At 37.7% G+C, this 24,506-nt stretch overlaps 1 long non-coding RNA gene across 2 annotated transcripts in view; it reads right to left on the reverse strand.

The window, feature by feature from the left end:
* Positions 1-21,262, reverse strand: part of LOC128142370 (uncharacterized) — a 34,057-nt gene extending 12,795 nt beyond the window's left edge. Inside the window, exons 1-4 of one of the 2 annotated variants that reach the window (XR_008235370.1) lie at positions 21,144-21,262; positions 16,514-16,612; positions 14,981-15,047; positions 13,320-14,505 (exon numbers count right to left, since the gene is read on the reverse strand). This is a non-coding gene — a long non-coding RNA (uncharacterized LOC128142370). Of the gene's footprint in view, positions 1-13,319; positions 14,506-14,980; positions 15,048-16,513; positions 16,613-21,143 lie in introns of those variants that run through there. The other variant, XR_008235369.1, reaches the window with a different exon arrangement.
* Between the last annotated feature and the right edge of the window lie 3,244 nt (positions 21,263-24,506).

Here is a 24,506-nt window from a genome sequence, read left to right on the forward strand (position 1 = left end):
GCTGGGAAAGGAGGGGATACACAGTATGCGCTGCTGTCATTTTCAGAGAGTTTAGAATAACCTTTGCCAGCTGTGGAGAGCTCTCGGGAGCTCTGCTAGCAGCAGCAGATCATTTAGAGGATCACTGGCTCCATACTATCCTTCTCCAATGTGTCAATGTGGAATGAGCTATAGCACACAAGGATCTCTCTCTACAGGTGCAGTCTTCTGGGAATCATAATCACTGGATATAAGGCCAGTAGTTTTGGGTAGAATTGCACAGTGTGTTTCAGACTGGGCCAATCTTATCTAATTTCTTTAATCAGGAAAAAATATTTAATACTCATAATAGCGCTTCTTCCATTAGCAGGTGGGGAAACTTTACTCTGGGAGCTGAATGGAGAAATTCAGTGGAACAGTCAAACTGCCTTGCACCACTTTCTGACAAAAAGCATCCATAAATCTGATTTTATGTGGCGGTAGCAATAAGCTTCTGACTGCTTTGTCTCATTAGAGTTGTGGAAAGAAATTGGAATATGTCCTTAGCCTGGCAAACTAGACCCTCTACCTGTAAATTATTAAACCTTATGCATGTCAGGTGTGCTTAGAAAGGAATGAGCCAGAGAACAGAAAGAAATAGAGGTTACATCATTAGGTGTAGGAACCAGAAAAGAGATCAGATGAAAATCACCGTATTTTAGTTTGCTTTAGCTTTATTTGCTTATTAAGAAGCATGGAACATCAGAACTATCTATGAAAGGTCATGGTGACACAGGGAAAAAAAAATGCACTGAGTGCACACACAGCTGAGTGAAATGTAGCATGTGTACTGACTAATATGGGCATTGATTTTGAAGAAATACTTAGGCACTCATGCTCAGTCCTAAGACATCAGCTGGAAACAGGAAAAGATGCTTACCAGAACTATACAGACAAATATAGCATGATTCAGATTTATGTGAGCAAATACTGGTTCTGCTGGCACAGTGGATGCTCAGCAGCATTGAGTTTTCCACAGCGTTGTTGTATCCTAATGGATCCACCTAGAACAGCTCTCTTGGCAAGTGTCATTCACTGCCATGAGTTGCAGGAGCCCTAACCCACTCTTGATTTTTTGGGTGTGTCAGATTGACTCTGGCATCTCCATGCATCACAGAGCACCATGCATAACTCCCCCTCGGGTTTTATCTGAAATGATTTTAGGCAATCAAAACCTGACTTGCCTGAGCTCTGTGTTACACCTTTGACTGCATTTTTTCAGGTTGACTGAACACATGCTTTAGTACACAGTGTGTGAGGAGAAAAATAAGAATCAAACAGTTGAACAAAAATAGAAGAAGTTAAACGTAAAATATCTGAGTAACTGTAGTTTCTGAGAAAAATGAAACAAATGTAGGCATCTGATATAAAATTGGATTGTATGCATTGGACAATGAAGGGCCTGGACTGCGATTGCTTCATAGCAGAAGTCTGAACAAGGATGTGCCCTTACATTGTTATCTTAAAGGTACTCCAGAACAATGGCAGTCATCTACAAAGATATGAGTCTCTATAGCATAATATCACTGATTTAGCCATTAAGTGCCATTGGGAGTGATGCTGTTACTCCTAGGAAAAGTGCCATTACCGCCCATAGATAAACCAGTAAAAATCTCCATTTATCTTCTACATGGTGTTATTTAGCAATCAGTTTCTTTTCTACTTCAAAATCTAGAATAAATGAGGCACAGCTGGGGGATAGAATATAGGGACTTGCTGTTCTGAAGCTTTTGGTAAGAGGCATGGAAGAGGCAGCTTTAAACTGCATGGGAATCACACTGCTCTGGAGGGCACAGTTAGCTGGCCTAGTTACTGGCAGAAAATGGAAGGCATTTGTACTACATATACTTCACCACAATATGTCAGCTCAAGTTTGAAGCTCTATGGTCTGGCAAAATTTGTTTGCTACAGTTCCACATGCATTTTGTTTACTGACACAATAAAAACAAGACAAACTCCTGCCATTATAAAATTTTCATTGACACAACAAATGCAGAAATATTCCTTTAATATACCAGCATGCAATTGAATTGTAACGATATGTGAGCACAGAAAGGATGACTGACCAGTGGCAGAGTGAACTCTAGCAGCGTGATTCATTCCAGACATTAAATCCTTATAGCTCTCCTGCATCCTCAAATCAAAACCCCATGCTTTCCACATTGCTCACTAGACACCGAGAATAACATGATCATTTTGGAAGTTCAGTCTTGCCTGCAGGCAAGAACTTGTCCCGTCATAGCAGAAACAAAAGTAGCACAGCAGGACCTTCACTATTAGGAACAGCAGCAGGAATTGTCCTTTTGAAACAACAGCTCTCTTATGTGTGAGCTTAAACATGGATATTTCATTTCTATGAATGTCATTTGCAACTGTCTCTATATCAACCCAGATACATAATGAGCATAATCATTCCTGGCAAATAATGAGAAGTATAGTTCCAGAGAAAATATTCAGAATTTGGAAATGTTTTACATAGTTACTATGAATAATAGGGAACAACGTAATGAAACTGCACTGATTTTTCCCAAATTAACCTTTTGATTACTTAAGTAACACCTCTAACAAGTGTATCATCTGAAGGGGTACCTTGTGTGATAGGAGAGACACTGCTGCTCAGGCAATGATCTGGGACTCTTCAGCTGTACTACCCTTCCCTGTGTGCCCACCCAAGGTATTACTTGCAAAGATAAATATGCCAGTCCAAATAAAAAGACTATAATGGGTCAGAATGTGAATGAACATAGAATCTTATAAAATATATCAACACAGTGATAACTTTTCTCAAAACACACATTTCCTTAATGACAGAACTGTATCTGTCGGGGCCACAGCAACAAAACCAATTTGTCAATAAATTACATTTACACTGGTGGCATCTGGCTACCAGTGACTGGATGCTTTATAAATATGGAGGTAGATAAATTAGCTAGATTAAGTAGATAGATGTAGGATGTTTGGGCTGAATAGCCATGAACCCTTACTTAAGGGATTTATCCTATAAATTCTTGTGTAGCAGATTACTTTGTACTGAAGGCTTATAGCTATCCAGGCTCTAAATCAAAGAACTATTGGCTTGCATGAAGGATGAGGCATGCATCATATTGTATTATAAAGAAACACATGATACTCAGTTGTTCATTTATTAATTTGCTATGTGAGGAAAAACCCTTCATTCTCTGACTTCGATTCTGTAATGAATTGCAAAATGGCACAAAGAAGTATAAAGATCTTTAGTCTTTGGCATTAAATAGGCTTTAAGGTCTTCCTCATGAACCATTAGTACTCGCAGGCTACATGCTGCCTCAGTGGGATTCTGGTGCACTCATTTGCTATACTACACTCAAGTATAGTAACCCTTGTGTAGCTTAAATACAGCAACCACTCAGCAGGCAGTGGCATGAGCTGATCTGAGCCCAGTCGTATAGGAAAAAGAATATTAGTGGAGTCAGGTCAGAAATCACAGTATTATGTACAGCGGTAGCCCATCTGCTGTTTGAAGCAATTGCTTTCATGAATTTAAAAATTATAGCATTCTAAACACAAAGATGAGTAGGGAAAAGAAGAACAGTTGTGGAGCAGCAACAACAAAGCCCAGGCATGAGATCTTTGCAGGCAATGCTATGGAATATTTGTTTAATGCTGTAGAAAATTTGATGTTCATTCCTTCTTCATTCTTCCGGTGGTAAACGTAGGTTTTGCAGGGTTTGGATGTCTGCACTTTATATATTGGGACAGAGTGTTTTGAATCTTTGGTGATTCAGTCTGTTGGTGTGGTCCTGTGTGGGGGTGAGGACAGGCTTGCATGTGAGGACAAGGGGTGGCCCATGTCGGCCTCAGGTTATGCCTCCCAGCATTGTGCTCCTGTCCTCAGTCTCTAGACCTTGTCCAATCTGCCAGCTTGTCCCGTACCCACAACTCCTGGCCCCTTTTGCTGTCATGCAGACAAGTTTTGCACTGAACTTGTGCTTATAACCTAACCACCTCAGGTGTTTTGCTGCTAATTGTATTTTGTACTTACCCAGACAGAAACAATGCTCAAGGAAGTGTCTCATCTGTGGAACCCAGTGATTCTCCTGATCCAGTGTTTTTACAGCCCTCAGATAAAGTTTCCCCTTAGAGTAAAACAATTCTCTGTAATATAGGCGTAACTAGCTGGAACAGCTAGGACATAATGTGTGAATGAAATGTGTTTTAGATTATTATTTAGGGTCTACAAGACTGCCCCATAAAATTATTCTATTTTTAAATTAATTTTTGCAAGCAAGTTGATCTCTTTCCTTGAAATATACTGTATTCATTCTTTCCCCCATTATTCTCAGATGAAAAATATGCTGATTATTTAATAAATGATTCATTGCTTACATCGAATTATTAAATATTTTTGCTTCTGTCCTTATCATATGCCTATAGCTAAACTGCATATATGGGATCCTAATTTTCAGAATAAGCTTTAGTTTGTGAATTTGTGTTATTTGCATTGATGTATTTTGGACATTCAATCCTTTATTCAGTAAAGCCTCTTAAAGAACATTGCAAACATTTGCTAATTAAGCACCATAACAGTCTTAAGCCCACCAAATTAGCAATATGTAATTAATAGAGTGAGCTGTCACTCATTATTGAAAGCTCGATATGAAGCATAGCAGTCACATAAAAGGATATGGTAGTATTACTGTACAGCTCAGAAGAAAAAAACTGTGTCTTGTTGAAACTGTGTTGGTAACCTGGGTAATAAAACTAGGCACAAAAAATGCATTTGGCAAGGATATTGGGGCTGACTTCACCATTCACTCAAATATCACTGTGTAGTCTTACATCTTGTCCAAAAGACAATAAACTAGCTTCTGTTCTCCTTTATCCACATGCTAACTTAGACTGACACTATCTGAATGTTGTAATGATGTTGATAAAGGTAGTTTCCACATGCTTCAAGAGCACCCAGTTATTCTTTCAGTTATGACCTTAGGTGGCCATGATAAATGGACTGGAAGTCATCTTCAAAATTCAGTGAGATTAAATAATATAACTGAAAAATACTATTAAAATTGGAGATGGGTGACACGAATGCCAGATTTTTAAGAGTGTAATTTTCAGCCAATTCACTGAGACTGGTGGGATTTATTTTGCTTTTATTTCTCACCTATCTCCCATTTTAATATACACATAATCGGTCCGTATGATCTAAACACTCACTCTGGAAGATTAGTAATAACATACACTAGAATAACATATTAGATATACATACATTAGAAATATGTTCTTCCTCAAAGAAAACATTTTCATCCGTTCTTTTGCATTTCTTTTACATTTCTCATCAACTTTAAAAGCATGAAGAATGTGTCACACAATATATTACATATTTTCTCTGTTCAGTTATCAAGATCTTGATATGTTACTTACCAGTATTTTTTTTTAAATTATTTTAAAGATGGCATTAAAATTCGCAGCTGTTTCAAAAGGAATATAAAATCCACTGCAAGGACAGATTTACAGAATTTTAAAACAAATTTCAAATGCTCAGCTGTCATCATACCATCCGTTGCAATGAGTATAAATAACTTCCCTTTAATATATGAAGAATTAGGAGGGGGAAAGAAAAAAGATATTTGCATTGCAAGAAAACTCCAGGTGCTCCTAGATTTATTTGGGACATTTTCCAGTTGACAATATGGAAATACTGTCACTCAGGCCAGAAAGCTTGTTGCTATGGGGACACAATAGCAGCATCATTTGACAACTTGGCAGTTGTTAGAGTTGGCAGACAGAAACTCTGAGTGAGGGCCTGTTGGATGATTTCAGGTGGGTGTGCACTAGGGATGGATGGGTGGTTAAGAAGAAAAAACCCTGAGAAATTCTTTCAATCTTACAATCTCTCCTTCACATATGTCCTCCTTTTTTTTTTTTTTTTTTTTTTTTGTACAGTATACCTGCTTAGAAGCTTAACATCTTTGAAACAAGAAGGAGAGAAGACCCATATTCAGACATCTATGCAGACAGCTATGCATCCATCCTGGGATGGATATATATTGAACTGCAAAAAATTATGCAGGAGCTGGCAAAGAGAGAAAGCTGCAGAAAAAGCCAGTATGATTTTGGCTGTTCCCTCTGAGGAGTCATATCACAAACCAAGAAGATTATAGTTCCTCTGTAGTTCAGATGTGATGGTAGTTAGAATATTATAGTAACTGCAGCTCAGCGCACAGAAAGTCAGAGATTAACTGAGGAGAATTTAAAACCAGGTAGCAGTAATTATTGAAAACTGGAAACTGGTTTATAAGGATGAAAAAACTAACACTGTTTAAGTTGGCCGAATGTCAGATAAGATGCATGTCACTAGTTTGCTAATATTTCAAGAATCTGAACATCAAAGCAGTTAAGGAAATATTTAGTCAAATAATAGTATTCTTGGAAGGAATTAGGGTGTAACTGAGGAAAATAAAATCCAAACTAGATACAAGGGAAAGAATCCTACTGCTGAATCCATTACATTACAGAAGATCACAGTTTCTGAGAAAGAGTATTCTTCACTTGGAATGTCCCAAGTGACATTGGACAATGCATGGAAAAATGTGCATTAGGCAGAAATTGTGCACTGTGAGGCAGCTGAGAAATATATGAATCTTTCTATTTCTAATACTGGGAGGGGGTGAGCAAAATCTGGTGACTGTATTGGAGTGCTTTTCTAGCTGAAATAAATAAAGGCAACAAGAATTGAAAAATGATTCTGTGGCAGTGCATGAAAAATTGGAAATGTGCTATATTTGAGCACTTACATCAACAAAAACCTCTGAGTTCCAATGCTACAGGAGGATTTAAGATAAGGAACAGTGTCCGAAATCAGTCACAGATGAGGAACAGTGAAGTTTCCTAAACTGCAGTGTGGTCTAAATATATTAATGGGTGTGGGATTATATTATTGAGGGAATTTGGGAAGGTTTTCTGTTCTTTAATAGTTTTTCAGGGGAATACTATCTTCCCTGTCTCCACCAGGAGAAGGAAACAAAAAGTGATGAGTGTTTTCTATGTTGTTATGGTACAACATAAATATTAGATGTGATCATAGTTTTTAATCTTTGTTCGTACAAGCAAACTGCCTCTGTTTCCCTTCTGGTCTCTTACAGTCATGCCACCCAGACTGTTTCCCTTCCCTGTGCAAATCAAAATCAATTAAAAATATCCCCACAGGACTCAATTTTCAGAGAACCTACATATCCACACCTCTAATTGAAGTCAATGATAGCTGCAGGCATGTGGCATCTCTGAAACTCAGGCTCTATAGAGCTAAGTAAAGAAAAACATATGGATTTTGTAGGTAATATACCATGGGAGAAATCTCTAAATAGGCCCTGAAATAATGAAGCAACATGTTTTATGCTATAGTCCAACTTGCAATCACTAGGCCATCTCACCACAGGGGAAAAAATGGATATTGAGAGTTATTGAACATTGCCAATTTTTGCTGTGGATCAGCTTGAAGTTATTTAGCACAGATGTTTCTGTAATTGTGACACACTGGGAAAATCCACATGCTCAATAGCCCTCAAACTTGCACTTCCATCTGTGCAGTGTGATGGTCTACAGTTACTGCACACGGCTGCAATATAAAGCACACGGGAATACTGTCTGGCTTAAGACCTCCTGAAAGATTTTTCTTAGCACCATCTGCACTTTTTATCTACCTGTCTCCCTATGGTTCTGTGTTTAGAGGTAGTACAATTATAAGACAGTAAAATATACGTGTAGTGAAAATAAAAGTGTGTAAAGAACTGTACAAAATTTAACAGTGTGGTTAGAAAGCTCTCATGATGTGAAATGGCTGATAGGAATTTAACAGTACACTCTTAAATCCAGCAGTATTTCTATTTATAGTCCTAGGTCAGTTTTGAGGCATATTAGGCTCAAAGATAGGATTTTTATGATTATATTAGAAAAAGAGCATGATTTGACCCACAGCAGTAAAAACCTGGGTTCTGGAAAACATCTCCTCATGCTAATACCTTCTTAGCCTTTGATCACATTCCAAAAAGTACAGGGAAAAAACCCCACCTCCTCTGATTTAACAAACATTTTGGAATCAAAACAGTGTGTAGCAATCCAGAAAATTAGAGAGGAAGACTTTCACTACCTTTGAAATTTAAATAGTCATGAGTGTTAATTATTCATAACTTATTTGTTCAGTTCAGGCTCAGGCTACAAAGAAAAAAAGAAGGTAATCTTTCAGAATTTAGGCATATGCAACTCAGTGCAGAAAGACAGAAGTTGTTGTTGGTATGAACCAGGCAGGGTGAAAGCTCTGCTCTCATATATTTTTTCCCTATGTTGCTGCTGCTGTGGGTCCCATTATCTACCCCTATCTAGAGAGAAAGTGGAAGTGCTACCTGCCCCGCCGCCCCCCCCCCCCCCCCCCCCCCGCCTTGACTTTATAGCCCTGGTAGCAGGGTGGGCTTGTCATTTAACTTTTCATCTACAGTGAGCTGCTGCTTCTGTTCTGCAACCCTTCCTTGTGGTCTCCCGATCCAGTTTGCTTCTATAGCTGGTTGTTGAACTGGGAAATGTAACAGTGCCTGCAAGAGGACACTGTAAAATGTTTCCTACCATGCAGCCATGCTAAATAATGCAAGAGAATTGCTGGGTTCTTGCATTTAACAAGAACCCTTAAGACTTTGAGAGATTAAGGAAAACTATTTCAGTTCTAAAACAGACTGTAATCTCATACAATTGTCTGGAACACTCGTTGAATTCTGTCCTATAGAAACCTGGAATATTAACATCAGTGTTTCGACTTTTGCTAGAAATGCCATGGGATCTGGAATTGTCAGAACCTCTATTTTACATCTTCCTTTCTTCCCTTCCAGACTTTTGCTCTGTGAGCTCAACTTCATCATGATCTGAAGGAAAGAGCTAACTGTGCATCAATGTTGCAGAACCAGCATGTTTCTTGGATGTGTTTTGTCCAGCTCTTGAATCAAACTATTTTTATTTAGATTTATAGATGGTAAAGCCGCAGGTAGACGCGCAGTGTGTAGTCATTCAGCACTACTGCACATCTGTTACGGTATTTACATAACATTTTCTTTCTCTCAGAGAGACAGAAAAGGGCTTCTGCTGTAATACTTAATATTAAGGCACTACCTTCCTTGGCTGCAAGAGTAACTTTCTACCTAAAGTGCATCAGGAGAACCTAATACACAGATATCTTGAGGAATCCCCTGCAATGGCAATGATTAAATTTTGTTTGCTAAATCTAAAGCTTCCACAAAATCTATGAGTTAAATTTTTCTTTTTCTTTCTTTCTTTGCCTTTTTGGAATGACTTTGGGGAGCCCTTAATATATGTCAAAATGCAAGGGCTGCATTGCATTGTGAACTGCTTCTCTGCTGACTCATCTGCCACAGCTAATCAAGACTTTTTGGTCTACATACTGCAACATTTTAAACCTTTTAGCAGTAAAGAAATGCTCTTTGCTCAAAAGCTTTTAAATTATAGCACATGGTGGGTGGCTGATAAGTATTTTTTTTTTTTCTAAAATGGAAACTCTTTTCCTGTTATTGCTATCTGGTCTCCTGTTCTATTTACCAAGTCACAAGATTTCTGGTGTCTATTAACATTTTTCTGAACTGGGGAAATTGTTTCCTATTTAGGCAGCTTCGCACCTTTTCAAGTTGATTTCAACTGCACCTGTTAGTGACACACAAGCCCAGGTTATTCTTTCCTTGTTCCACTACTACATAAGAAGAGGAACACGGGTCCTAAGTCTGCATGCTTCAGGAATGAAGTTGGGGACAGGAGAGATTACCCAGGTTTTGTTGGGTGCAACACATTCAGTTCAGTATAGCTCCTCAGCTGCTCTGGTGAGGAGACAAAAACCCACAGCTTCCAGGATTTTCTAGATGTTATGCTCTCCCTGTTGCCTGTTCTGAGTTGTCTGTATTGTCCTCTTCTGTCTGAAGGTGTTAGCAACTACTGTCCACTCCAGCAGGTTCCACAGGGGACTTGCATGACTCAGACTAACTAATTTTCCTCACCATTTTGACGACTGGGAAAAAAAGCACAGTCTGTAAAGGAAGAATCTGTGCAGCTTGGTGAACTCTGCAGTCTCTGTATGTTGTTTCTAAAGCAGAGCTCAAATGCTGTGTCACTGCTTTCTGTTCTCAGCAGTTTTCCTTTATGTCCAATTAGTATCACTAGGCAGCTTTTTCTTCCCAGATGAAACAAGATGAATATCTTTTCCTTTGGGTTTCACAGAAACTCGGAAGCAGAAATTAACTGTATTTAGGACCTATATTGAGTAAGCTCCCCATTTTGCAGTGATGTTTACCCATGTATTTTTCAGTACAAAACTTTGACACTTCATCACCAATTAACTTTCTCCATTTTGGGGTTCACAAAAGTAAAACATGTAATACAGAGCTGATTTAAGGATGTTATAGAGATATATGTGTTGAGAAATATAGCACACAATCACTCAAGATTTTTTTTAAAGGATCTAATCTTTGTTTCCGATTTTGTGCTTACAAAAAAATTAAAGTGATAATTTTACAGACATAGAGCATTTAAATTCCTATAAGCTCTAATACATCCCTTTTACTGAAATTATATTTGTATAGAAGCTATACCTTTAATAGCTTTTTGTTTGATTGCAAAATGATTATTAAAAATCTCAAAATATTTTCATAATGATGGGGAAGTCCAGATGATTTGCAAATAAATAGGAATATCAGGTAATCCTGTTGTTTAGAGAGATTTTTCGTGGTGAGACACTGATGAAAATGGTGAAATTGGCACACCATAAATTTCAAAGTTCAATAAACTCATGGTAAGGATCAGGTTTTTGTTTTCTTGAAATATTTCTGGAGTGGAAGTAGGTTATAGATGGGACAGTACAAATGGACTTTAAAATGTTCTTAGCCAGTGAATTACATAGACTGTGTGCTACTACTTAATGACGATGTGTCTTTCTGGCTCAGCTGCACTCTTTTCTCTCCATAAGTTCCTTCAGTAAGAGCTCTGCAAAGGTAGAGATACCTCTATTTTTTACCTTAGAGGTATTATGTATTGCTGGCTGATGTCTGTGCTCCACAGTACTATAGTCCAATTTACTTCAGTGGCCAGGAATCATGAAATTCTAGGACCAGAAAAGAACTTCAAGAAGTCATTTCATCCCTTTTGTTTGTTTAACTGTTATTTAAAGCAAATGCCATCCTTTAGTCTTCTCTACTCTGAATTAAACAGCTCATTTCCTTTGGCCTTTCCCCATAGGCCATATTTTTGAACCTCTGATCTTTCTTTTTCTTTTTTTTTTCCTGGACTCTGCATTGATCTATGAGTTTATTGAAGTGTAGTGCCCAGGACTAGACACAATAGTCCATCTAAGACCATAGTGTTGAATAAAACATTGAACAGAGTAGAGGGATTACTTCACATTTCCTTCCAGTCATACTCTTTCTTATACATCCTGCTGTACATATTCTGAGGCATTCGCCTGTTTCACAACAGCATGACACTCCTGACTTGTGTTCACTTTGTGACCCCTCACAACCCCTCATTTATTTTTTTTACAAAACTGTTTACAGCCAGTTATTTCTCATCCTGTATTTAGGCAGTTAATTAATACTGACTAAGTATGGCATCTTGCATTTACCACTACTGAATGTTGTCATATTTTCTGTCTATATCTCCGATTTATTAAGATCATCTTGAATTCTGTCCTTGTCCTCTAACATTTCTTTGGTCCCTCCCAGCAAATGGTATCTGTAAACTGAATAAGCCTCCTCCCAGCAAATGGTATCTGTAAACTGAATAAGCCTGCTCTCTATTCCTTTCAGGTCATTAATGAAAATATTGAATAGTACCAAATCCAGTAGAGACAGACCATTAGAATTTGTCTTGCTATGCATGTACTTCTGATGAAAAAGAAACCGAGGACACAATTCCATTGTCCTAATATACACATATAAAGATTGGCTAAGAACTGACAATGTGATTTTATTATAGCAGTTAAAGATTTTGTTGGAATTTGAATTCAAAACAAGGATAATAAATATTTCTCCAAAAAGGAACGTGTGTTTTTGTAGTGAAAAGATTAGTTTTCTTTTTTCTCTCTGCCCATATATGTCATTTTAGAGTTCCCACAGATTTCACCTGTGACCTCAAAAATTTTACTAACAAAAATGATGTCAACATCTATACAACCTTGTGAAACATTTTGGCATCAATAAACCATTATTTAAAAAGAAAAAACAACTTTATTTTAAAAGGTGCCAAGCAGCTCTACTATCTGTAGCTGAACTACTGCTTAGCAAAATTTAGACTAGTTACCAGAAAGTGCAATGTTACCCGACAAAATGAGATGAAATTGGAAAGAGGAAAAGTGGATTGATTTCACAGAAATCTTTCTGACAATAAAATCAATGGGTCTGAGCTCTCAAGGGAAGATGTGGAAACTTCTTCATGTCCCTGTCCATGGGAGGGGGTTTGGACTAGATGATCTTTAAAGGTCCCTTCCAACCCAAACCATTCTGTGATTCTATGATTCTATGAACTTCAGTGCTCAGAATTTTTCAGATTTAAGTGGGTAAGTATCCCACAGGGACCACCAGCTCTGCCCTGACAGGCAAATGAGCCCATCTGAGGTCACCCAGAGAATTAATGCAGACACTTCACAAGCCTATAGCTGCTAATGCCAAGGAGCACATGATCTCCATTAGGCACTGCAAAGGAGGAAAGGGAGTCAATTCTCCTGAGCTCACTATAGTTCAGTGCCTGATATTGTCTACAAGGCTTAGCACACTGTGAGTTTTTTGGAGGTTTTTTTAGTTTTTTTACTGGTTTCCCAATGTTAGGAATATAAAGCAATGGTACTTCTTTGTTTCTTTGAGATAGTCTAGTTCTTATTATAGCATCCTTACTATAAACCCTCAAAGAAAGAGAAAAATCTTCATGATTTAAGTTTAAAATAAAATTGTTCCTCTTTGGGAAGAGAAAAAAAAAAGAGTAATGAATACCGTACCAGTGACTGTAGCTTGAAGAATTTACTTTGAACATGTGAAGGAATAGAAATCAAATAAGATTTTTTCATAAAAGTCTGTTACAGGTTGTTTTCAATTTTTCTCTTTATTTACTCCATGCAGCCAACTGCCCTACTCTTCATATGTTATTTTATATGGATAGTAATAAAGTACAAGAGAGAGAACAAAACGCATGTGACAGATGGCAAAGGCACACTTAATGTGCTATAGGGAAAAGTGTTACAGAAATGAGGACTATTCAGGAGCTTACGGTGAAAAGTAGTACATAACACATAGGAGGACAAAGTTTTTCTGAATTGAGGAAGTGTGAATTCAGCCTAGCTCCAGATTAACCATGGTCCCAGAGTCACTAATGTGCATTAGCACCGTGCTGATTTCTAGAGGGAGGTCTTGCAGGGTTGGGGACCTGCAGCTAGAGACTGGGAAAAAGGTGGTGAACTATGTGAAATACATGCCACTGACCTATTTCCCAGCCCTCTCCCTCCTTAGCTGCAGAAAATCTGGCAGTCAGATATATTCATCAGTTTTGGCACAGTTCCTCCTTAAACCTCAGGACACACCCTTAAGGAGGGAGACTGAGATCCCCGCCAGCTGGAGGCAGCTATTTTGGGTCAGGGCAAGGTTGCCAGGAACCCACACAGAGACGGTTTTCTCTGGTGGATGGATGTCTACTCCTGGACTCTACTTACGGACAGCAAGGAGAAATCCCTCGCTTTTCGTATTGCTTTTGTACTTGATCAGTCTGCGACTGAATGTCCTCTGTTATTGTGTAAGGCCAACTCAGCTTTGATTTTGACTTGTAGTTAAATTTGGTTTGGATGAAGGAGAAAATGAGAATATAAGTAGGGAAGCTAAGGAAAGTTTTCATCAAGAGGAATTAATATATGGGGTCTTTTGTTCATATTTGGTTTGCCTAACATATGCAGTAAGTAATTTCCACTGAAATTGTGGATTAATTCATGACAATTTTATTTAATGTACATTTTATTGATGGTATAAGGAAAATTCATACAAATTGAATCTGAATGTGTTCTTCTTCTTGACCTTTGCCTGTTTACATGGTAAGCTTGTCAGAAAAGAAATTGTATTTTACTAAGTGTTTGTATGCAGTATGACACAGGGGTCTCTGATCTCAAGTTGGACCCTAGACACTACTGTAACGCAAATAATAAAAAAAAGTTTTTGCCAACAGAGAGCCTATATATATTTATATATCAGGATTTGTCTCCCATTTTTTATTCTTTCCTTTAGAAATTTTGAGTGTTTTTTGCTAGTCACTCAAGTACTAAATATTTAGCATCAATTCATATGAAAGTTGCTTTGATCTTAGTGTAAATAAACAGGCTCTCTTTCTCCCATGGGACTCTTTCTTGAAAATGATTTCTTTCATCAAGTAGTTTGTCGCATCTCTGTGAACATCAATACTGTTTCCTTCAGAACTTCAGACAAATATTTCCTGCACGTTTACAGGAAACATATTAAACACTATAAATGGCAACCTGCCTTCCACCTGATTCAACAGTTAGAGAGAGGCTTGGGCAACTGAGTGACACAGCCCTTTCCTGACATCATGGCAGATAAGTGTCATATATGCAATGTCTCTTCTATAATAATGCTAACAATCACACACATGCATAATATATTTGTGTATATATATACACATATATGTATTTTTATAAATATATGTATTTATGTACATTTACAGACATAAGAACTCTTTCCTTTATGCAGTCTGAATGTTTAAATACTGATGGTATAAACCTTGTAATTATATTTTGCATTTAGTTACCAATAACGTTCCTGGAAGATCCCAAAGCACAAAAACAACTCTAAGAGTGTCATTCAAGGGCAGATCCCTTGGGTAAGCAAAGAGAAATGTAACAAACTGGGAAGAGAGGAAGGATAGAAAGCTCATCAAGATGGAAGTTTACCTCTATGAAAAGTTCAGCAGAGTACTTGGTCCTCCTCCAAAACAAACTGTAATCTCTGAGGCCTCATCTGAAAGAAAAAAAAAATCCATCTTGCCCTGCCCCCCCCAAAAAACATCCCACCCAAAACCTCTATGGAACTCAGTTTGCTGTCCACCTCAGATGAATGCTTAGTACACTTTGGGGAGGATTCTACTCATGGAATCCACTCTTAAAGTTTGTCTGCTCTTTTTGCACAAGTTTTTCACTTATACCATTTCACTATAAAGTGCTCCTGACTTACTTTATTATCTATGTAACCATGTGATCAGAATCTGGTCTTCACTGTCTAAAATGTGATGTATTAGGCAGGAAGCCATGGATGAGTCTATCCCTAGAAAACATAGTTTCAAAATATTTTCTGCAGAAGAACTAATTTGTTGAGACTCTGAGAAAGAACAAATGGTTCAAATGAGTGATTCTTTTCCCTAGCCATCTTCCTGGAACTGATTTGTATTCTTCACCTTGTCATCAACTCTGCAAATTTTGACTTACCAGGAGGTCATTTTGGAAGTTTTCCGCAGACCTCCTGCTTTCTTATAGAACAAACCAGCCATCTGTGACGCGAATTTTCATAGGTTTACTGGATTTAAGCGCCTTTTTTTGCACTTAGAAAGCTCTGAAATAATTTTAATTGAATAAAACTCATGAATTATAATGTCTGGGAAACACTGCAACATAATTGTCTCTCTTTGTGATATTTACATTCTAACTCAGTCGTCCTCTCCAGTGTCCTGCTTTGGATCTCCATTTTGACAACGTTATTCATGCTGCAATTGTACGCTTTGCAATCAGTCAAGACCCTGCTATATAATTCTAATTTTGTTAAGTGATATGAATATTGAACAGCTAAGCTTTATTATCTTTGAATGAAGGCACTCTTTATTCTTCCTGTCTTAAGACTCAGTTAATATTCCAAATAAATACAAGGCTTCCAAATAGGTACACAATTGGCCTTTAGTTAATCTTCAAGCAAAGAGATTAGGGAAACTCAAGCCTGTTTGACCCTGCAGTACATTTGAATCTGCAAACAATTTCAGTGCTTTTCACTTTTTCTTCACAAGAAGCAGCTTTTCATTTGTCACTGTCCAAAAGGGAAAGTTCTCTCATTCCTGAACGAGCAGAAACACACACAGAATATGCATGGTTTTACAGCATTTACATACTTAACCAACACGACTTATACAAACCTTCCCACTTTTTGTTCCTAGATTGTGTAGATAATGCTTGTGTTTCATAGCTACCATTAATTCTCAGTTTGATTTTTCTGTTCAAATGCTGTATATAACTTGGATAATGAATGACTAATGGATTCCCAGAGCCTCGACAAACGGAGTCAACCCTCAATAGACTGAAGTGCTATGGAGACAGGACCAATATTGGCTCCTAGACCTCAGTCCAGGAGCAAGACTTTTATAAAATTGAATGCATTTTGGAAAGGATGTGCTAGATATGCTATTCCCAGGCAGAATACTAAAAGACAGTACAGAAGCTTACCATTTTTTGGATGATCTCTGCCTTCAAAACAGACATTTGCATTCATCATTATTTGGATCACCAGTAAGTCGAGATAGGAGTGAGGTGTAGGCAGGACTCCTGAGGGAGCACAATGAAGGCACGACATCTGAGCAATAGGTGAAACACTGCAGTATGTAAATACATTGTTGAAAATCTGAAAATTTGTTAGTACGTGTTATAAAGACCTCTTCCCTAGAGCCAATTTGAATTTAGAACCATTGTCTCACTGAAACACTTGGAAATGTGGGCCATGGTGTCACTTACCAGTATTGTGAATCATAAACTCTTGAGTTTTATCAGGGGCAGGACACAGCTCTGGAAGAGATTTTTGATTGATCCAGGCAAATAATCCCAACCTTCCTACAACAGTGTAGTTCAGGGCCTTACTATCCTCTTGGAGTCTACCTCATGGGTTTTGGTGAGAGGAAAAATAAAAATGACCTCACTTTCCAGAGTTGTGAAAGTGTATTAATGAAAATACATATCTATTAACTTGTCACTTCACAATATCTCATTTTAGAAACAACCCTGTTATGAAGTTGACATACTGACATATTTGACATAAAGTTGAATGTTTGGAGTTTCACTTTCCCTCTGATGAATGCTTTTTAAAACCTATGTTTGTTATTTGCTCATGTTGAAGTCAGTGACCAAAAATGCATGTCACTGATAGTATTAACATGTAACCAAAAACATTGGCATTGTTTGGATTCTGGTTGGTTAAATTTCAGGGAGGGTTTTGCAAGTACCATGACTGTACTGTACATTATCATTCATCAAATGCACATTGTTTATATATTTATTTAATATAAGTATGAAACTGTTATAATGTTTCCTGAATTTCTTTTTTTTTTTTATTTACATTGTTTTCCTTTTTCTTACACAGCATTCTCTGACTTGCTTCTGCTGATCTCTAAGTATGAAACCAGCTTCAGCCAGATCAGTAAAATAAAGTGAAGATTTACTTTTCAGGAAGAGAGAGGCGTTGGGTTGGTTGGTTGGGAGTCTTATACTGAAAGACTAGTCTGTTTTATTTTTTAAACTCTTCTTTGTAAAACAGCCTTTGTTAGGCAGTAAATCTCCAGTTAACCTGGTTTCTGAGGCCACTTAACCCGCAGCAATTACACTGATGGGCCAATGCTATCCCTGGAATAACTCTATTAAGAGCAGTTGGATTACACCGCCATTGGACTAAATTGTAGTGGATTAATTTATGGTGGATTAAATAATTCTTCAGTATACTTCTGAAAAGATGCAATTCTCTCAACACACTGGATTCAGGGGGTTCAAAACAGCAACAGTTTCAAAAATACATCGTGGGAGAGGGAATGACCCCCACATTTCAGCCTCCTACGTCCCTGCTGTGCCCTCCCTCTCCTAGTGCCTTCTCAGTGCCCTCCTTCCTCCTTCTCTCCTGCTGCTCTCAGCACAGAGAAGAAACTGGGTCAAGCCCGTGGGTCACCGACAATGCAGTATGCACCTCGCCATGTGATGCCATGAGCCATACAGGATTACATGCTTAAGTTCCTCAAAGCCTATTTTATAGGCCCTAATAAAAACTGCTCTCAATGAGAGAGTGGAAAGAGGCAGCCAGTAAAAATGTGCACATTTCAAAGGTGAAGATACTTTTTAGCTAACAGAAGTAAACTAACCATTAGCGCTATTTCTAAGCACAGCTCTTATGGAAGGACTTTCAAAGAGAGCGTTTCTTTGTTCCCTCTGTTTAAAGAGAAAGAAAAGACCCTCCAAAGTCCAGCCGCTCATAGCTCAGGATCCTTGTACTAAAAGGGAAAAGGATCAAATCTTTCACATGTCATTTGGTATCAGTCACATCATGTTATGTAACATGACTGCCTTGTCACAACATAATGCGCTGGGGAGGAATGACAAAAGGCGTTTTTCACAGCTACGTTTGAAGAAGCCACAACACTTCAAACAGGCAACTTAATATATTTTCTTGTTAAAGGACCTGCTCTAAGCACAGACTGAAAGTGTACTCTTTCCGAGTCCATCTCCGGAAATACACATGTTCTTCAAACATACCTGCATCATATATATGAACGTGATAAGACATAACCTCTTCACACAGGAAAAAAAATGACTGAGTATAGGTACATATGTCTTAGTTTCTACAGGCTTATATAACAAGCAGGATGGTACATGCAACATACACAGTTACACATGCTTGATATCTAGGGATTAACTTCCGTGATTGCTTTGAGTTTGGTGATCCCTAGTGCAACAACTAGTTTAATAGTTTTAGCACAAACATTCAAGTTTCAGTAAATTATATGGTTTTTATTACCATCATAATGAAGTGAGAATGCTTATGCCAGTAGGCCTTTTCTCCATTCCACAGTTCTTAGGATAATGGTGACAATTTATTTTTCCTATCCATCAGAAGCTCCCTTCTGCCTGGTTTATGCCAAACCATTTTGCCCTCCCCTTTCCCTCACCTGCCCTCCCTACCTGTCCTTTGTGCTCTTCTCAGCTGTAACTCTGGCTGCCTTTCAGCAAGTTTAAAGGCTTCAGTAACGGCCTTTGTGTTAATCCCAGGCAACGCATATCACAGAAACCAGATGACAGCATTAGCAATGTTGGTTGACTTGAGTCTCCATCAAGACTCCAACACTTGAACTCAGTTCCATCTAGCGCCTATGTACTGAGGAGTGCCTGTTCTTTGGCAGCTGCATGGTCTTGTCACCTTTGACTTGTCTTCCCAGCAGTGTTGTGTCCTTTGCCACACTGAACTGCCATTTCTGGAAATGTCACCTCCTCAAGCAGAGCAATTATGGATATAACATATCAGTGCCAAGAATGAATGATTCAGTAATTCACTGGTGCTTGAAAATGTCAGTTCTAGAAATACTCATGCTTTCTTAAAGTTTCATTGTGGCTAAGGCATGTTAGCCCAGAAAGAAGGGACTCAAAAAGTGAGAGAAACTGCTTATCTTGTTATCTGCAGATCTTCTGGGAAGTGCTTGTTTCTCTGCTGAAACTCCTTTGCCTCTGACCCAGAGAGTCTGAGGGGGATTAGGAAGCCCAATTGTACTAATTAGCAACAACATCTAATGATTCTGCAGGATGTAGATTATATCTGCTAGACTATGCTAATGTTAACTATGATTTTATGACTGTGCAGAATGGCCTCAATACTTTTAGTTATTCATTGGTATTTGGCTTTATGGTATGAAATCAACACCTAATATTAGTTCGCAGTACAGTGGGATTCAGCCTTCTCTGGAATAACTTCAGGTTTATAAGACTGTGAGTAAAAAAAGAAGGAGCTCATGTTGTAATAGTAAATGGAAATTTTGAGATTCTTATGTGTGACACCCAAGGAAAATGGGCTATTAACCTTACCAGACAAAAGCACATTAATTTCACACACTTTTGTCAAGAACTACATGAAAACTTCCAGTTTGATAGTCACGATAAAATATCATATGCTTGATGTTGCAGATGTAAAGAAAGAAATAGACATCAATTAAAATTGCCTTAGAGAAATACTAATTTCCATTTTCCCTCATGAAAGTGTGGTTGGAACAACTACTGTTTAAGTGGATTCAGGATTATTTATTATTCCTAAAAATGAAAAGGTATTAATTCCAATCCCTGACGTAAAAGATATTTTTCATTTTGGAGTGGAGGGAAACTAGAAAAATACTGAAAATTCTCTATCCTTGACTTCGGTCAGTATCTTGGCTTTAAAAATACACAAATCCCAAGAATACTTGAACCATATTTCGTGCTTCTGGGTTTAAAGAATGAAAATGAATTAAGTTTGGATCGTTAGAGGTTTTTTCATCACAAATGTCATTTGATTGCAGACAGGTTGTTTACAAGACTGAAGCTCATTGCTATTGAAGTAAATGATTCCAATAACAGACAAAATCTGCTCATTTATTTTATACTTCAACTTTAAATTAAACTCAATTATGATATTCTTTCCTTGAAACATATTTGAGATTTTTTTGCATTAAGAAAATAAATTTTAAAGGGAAGATGGTCCATTTCTATGGTCCATTTCTTAACTTTCAGTATGACTGGTAAAAATAAAAATGTAGCAATAAAGAATGCCTCCATATTTTCTCTCCAACTAGAGGGGAGGGAAGGAAAAGAAAAGTCAATACTTGGCGGGAATCATGAGCAGCTTGTTGGCTGAGTAAATCAGTCAGGAGCCCTGCAGCTGGTCAGCTTCACCTCACTGATAAATGTCACAACTCACTGCTGTCAATATGAATTACCAGAAAAGGTTTCTTAGAAACTAGAGATGAGGGAGCTATTTTCCTTTGAATGAATTATACGGGCCAAAATAATACTGAAACAAGATTAGAATAGGTTGCTTTGATTGACTAGGCAATTACTTAAATGTACTCTAGAGGTAAGACAAACCATGGAAAATAATGCAGGCCAGGTCACAGAATGCAGGAAATTTGTGACTTTAACAGAGGTTTAAGAGGTCAAGATGCAAAGTCGCAAAGCAAGTTTGCTTTAGTTTTCAGTGCTAGGAAGGGTATCTGAGGAAGCATGAGCTTTCTATATAAAACGAAGGAAGGCAAATAATGTTTGAAGTTATTCCGGAAAGATTTCTTTCCGAGTCACTCACAGGGTGCTTTGTGCAGCTCCAGCAGACTTCCTCACGGGAGGGGGCAAAGACAGCTCCCCCGCACAGCAAGGCTCCCATGACCCTCACTCTGGGAGCAGGAGGCAGCCACAGAGCACAGGGCTTTTGTATTGCCCCTTTGGGATGAAAGGAGGACTCTGAAAATATACAATGAACCCAAATTAGTCTCAGTTACAGAGAATAAGGAGCACCCACCAATCTGTGAGCCAGCTGGGCAGTAAGCACTTCTGACATTTGTTACCAGAAATAACAGTGAGTGGGTAGCTGCCTTAAAACAGAAAAGCACAGATTTTAATTGCTGCTTCTACACCTTGTTCTCATGTGTTGCGTGTTAGGCTGCACCCAGTTGTTGCCATTGGACCTGACAGGTTGTTGACATGGTAACATGTAATTTGGGACAAAGCAATAAAATGGTAATAACTGAAAAAATGCTACTTTTATGTGTCTGCAAAGCACATGTCTGTATTTACCAGCAGGTACTATGCTGGTCAGAAAATGGAATCCCTTTTCACAGAAAATCTGGACACTGAAACTAAAGAAGAGGTTATGATCACAGAAAAAAAACCCCCAACAAATCAACACAAAAACCTTCTTGCAAAAAGAAAGACTTTCTAAAAACTGAAATGGGATGTTTATTTTAATTGAAATATTTAATTTAGCAATGATGAATTATTTTCATTTCAATAATAACAGTTATTTTTATTCAGTGGGGCAGAAAATGGAACTGAACAGAGTAAAAATATATCAAAAAATGATGTAAACATGAGTGTCTTCTTTATTCTGAACAGAACCTGAAAAAACTCGTAACTAATCAAAATGTTCACTCACTTTGGATGTTTTATTTTTAACATAGTTTAAGAAGCGCTAATGCCTTCCTACAGATACAAAAAAAATAATCAAGCATGATTTCTAAAGGAAAAATGTCAAATGTCTCAATGCAAAAATGTAAAAATGAAACATTACATCATCACAAATTTTTCTGAAAAGAATTCTTGGTCGCATCAACATGACTTTGTGAAACATTTTGATTTTGAGTGCCTTAAACAATAGAAAATGGTCCTGTCAAGTCTTTCAAGCAACTCTTTATTTCCTTATGTAAAAAATGGTAATGCACTTAACATTTAATCCAGCATACCTACTTAATCCAGACATTTTCCTACAATATTCGAATTAAATCCTAAATCAGAAAGAATATTTCCACTTCATTAAAATAATGTCTTTTGACTTTATTCAAATGAATCAAGAAAATAATAAAGTTTTAGATTTTCCTTCCAATTGAAGCAAGCACCAAAATGGACAATACATTATTTTGATTATAGTAAAATTGCATTTCTCAGTGGAAATAAATGTTCCAGCACTGCACGGAAGAAGATAACAAAACAAAGGGTGCAAAAGTAATGAGTAGTAAGGCAATTTTCTTGACAATGTATCAGGTTCTGGTACACTTAGGCTATGTCCTTAATTATCTATTAAAACTATCTGGATACCACCTTCTTGCCTTTGATATCACATGGAAATAAGCAAGATAAATTATAAACTAGATATGAACATAGCTTCTGCTTAGAGTCCTGGGGCTTCACTCTGCCTGCATTATTGGTACCGGTTCACTGCTTTTCTCTGTGATCTCTGGGAATCTGGCAGTCCAGTCAGAGCTGTAACACCAACTGGTCCAGGCTGGCACCCCAGAGCCCCTGGCATACTGCCACTGCATATGTGCATTTCTGTTGAGCAACACAGGCACTGGCACTCCCCAGCAGGCATCGGATTCCTTGAGGTCCTGCAACAGAGCAGGCTGGTACATGTTGCCGTCAGAGATGCTGAAGAACAACAGGTACAGCTTCTTCCTGATTGACAGTATCAACGTGCATGCTCTGTAGAACACCAAAGCCTTTATCTCCACCTAGTTTTGCAGGCAGAAATGCAAGAACTCTGCCTGTACATTTCACTGGTCCATGAGGTGGTAGCAGCTACTCAGCTCCTCCTTTTGAATTGAGTTTGCATCTACCACAATCTGATAGTGCAAAGTACTTAGAAAGACATTGGCAAAACTTCTGAGTAGGCAAGTATTGTGCTAACTTTGTGCTGTAAGAAAGATAACCAGAACATACCTGTTAATCTTGCTCAGTATCTTGGCGTGTGTATAAAACACACTACGGAGCTTTTAGGCTAGACAAGCTGTATATTGTTGAGTAGGTAAGATCAGATTCCCATTATTGGAGAGCTGCAACTGAAATGTAGTGCTTTACCCAGGTTTATTCAGCTTTTTTGAAAGTATGCCATGAAACCAGGAACATGTAACATTTTTGCAGAATTGGCTAACACCTAGTGTGATACTACATCAAGAAAAAGTGATCAGTAGAGAAAAAAAGGTTTTTTTTTCATGACATGCTTCAGCTTCTTTTATCTTCATTTTGCTCTTTCTCCAGCAAAACTTTTAGTCCTGCATGTGCATTGATATCGTAAATGGTTTGAGAAATCCTTACTCCAGTAATTAATTTGTTGGGAAACCTGTGTTTTATGGGAGTGAAGGACACTCCCCAGCATCTCAGATGACAAGGATACCTCTTTCTGTACCGATATGACTATAAGGTCTATCTCCTGACATTGTAAACCAGCTCAGTAGACATCATACCAGAGGCTACCTGTGGGAAAAGTGTTTATAAACTCAGAATGTACACTGACGCAGTTTAGTGGTCATGTGAGGAATTGATTTGTGAGGACAGGCATTACTGATGTTCAGTTCTATACATCTATTTGTTTTACAGTAAGGTACATTCACTTAGTTTTATAATAATAGAATTCTGTTCAGGATCCTTATCTTGTCTATGCTTTTTATGTTCTGCTCTTTGGAAATGTATTCTCAGCAAATCTTTTCCTTATATTTGTTTTAAAAGCACAGAATTGCTTTTAGCTCCTTCAAAAATATCTCATTACTAAAGACAATTGTATTGAAAAAAAAATTAAAGTTAGAAGAATCCACTTCCAAAAAATGAACATGCTTGAAATATTTTATTAAAACACATCTTATCATGACTGTTATTAGGAGTGTATGAATGATAATAACTGATTTGATGGATCTCACCTGTATTTCTGTTTGTAAATTGCTTGTGGCTGGTAAACTTTCTGAATGTATTAATTTTCCAAAATATTTTAGATGCCTTAAGAATTTAAGTCAACGTTTTCAAGTAACTCACAATGAATATCTTGCAAATACTTGATGTGACCTGTGTAAACCACAATATGTGGATTATACAATGTTGACTGTAAGTAGTACAGTTTCATAAACAATTGCAATGGGTTTTGATCTACTTTCATATTTTAAAACTAAAAAACAATTTTTTCAAA

This window comes from Harpia harpyja, chromosome 5, assembly GCF_026419915.1.
Source record: "Harpia harpyja isolate bHarHar1 chromosome 5, bHarHar1 primary haplotype, whole genome shotgun sequence".
In the NCBI taxonomy this organism is placed as follows: Eukaryota; Metazoa; Chordata; class Aves; order Accipitriformes; family Accipitridae; genus Harpia; species Harpia harpyja.